Source organism: Petaurus breviceps, unplaced genomic scaffold, assembly GCF_028583685.1.
Source record: "Petaurus breviceps papuanus isolate PSGF00001 unplaced genomic scaffold, PetGlider_PUasm1.0 189, whole genome shotgun sequence".
In the NCBI taxonomy this organism is placed as follows: domain Eukaryota; kingdom Metazoa; phylum Chordata; class Mammalia; order Diprotodontia; family Petauridae; genus Petaurus; species Petaurus breviceps.
The window spans coordinates 50,849,990-50,850,922 of record NW_027185809.1 but is presented as its reverse complement, the minus strand read 5'-3'; positions in this window follow the sequence as shown (position 1 = coordinate 50,850,922).

Here is a 933-nt window from a genome sequence, read left to right as displayed (position 1 = left end):
TGTGTGTATGTGTGTGTGTGTGTGTGTGTGTGTGTGTGTGTGTGTGTGTGTTGGGGGGGGGAGGGAATGGGACAAAATGTACCAAACTCTTTGTGAAATCATTAATATTTAATTGGATCGAGATGCCCAAATCTTATCAACTAGCATCTGCAGATGAAGGCTCTGGTTACGCTCAGGTTTGCAAATTCCTATCCTAGGGAAACTTGAAAAAGGATAGCCATTTGTGTCAACATTGAAACCGTTTAATTTTGTGAGCAACTAGTTAGCTCAGTGGATAGACTGACTGGCCTTAATAAAAAACTGGGGAGGTGGGACAAGCTGTTGTGGAAAGGAATGTTAATAGCCACACTAGTGGTTAGAGCATCAGGCCTGGAGATAGGAAGACTCATCTTCCTGAGTTCAAATCTGGCCTCAGACACTTACTGGCTGTGTGACCCTGGACAAATCACCTAACCCTTATCTGTAAAATGAACTGGAGAAAGAAATGGCAAACCACTCCAGTATCTTTGTTGAGAAAACCCCAAATGAGGTCATGAATAGTTGGACATGATTGAACAACAACAATACTGAGGGCAGGAGGTTGAATGTTTATCTGTCTACAACTTCATTGGATAGATTTCTGAGGTGCCTCAGAATTTTTTGGCCTAGAGTCAGCACTGATTCAGAGTAGAAATTGTAATCACATTAGAGTCCTACTAATGGTTGAGTGAAAAAAAAAATGAAGATGTTGTCCATGTAGGTCTTCCTGGTCAGTGGCTCTGTTGGATAATTTTTTTTCCTATCCTTTATTAATTTATCATCATAATTATGTAAGTCTTTTTTCTAATATATCTACCTTAAGTCTTTGAGCCCAATAAGCCCATACAAAATTTTATGGATTAAATCATCTCTCTCTCTCTCTCTCTCTCTCTCTCTCTCTCTCTCTCTCTCTCT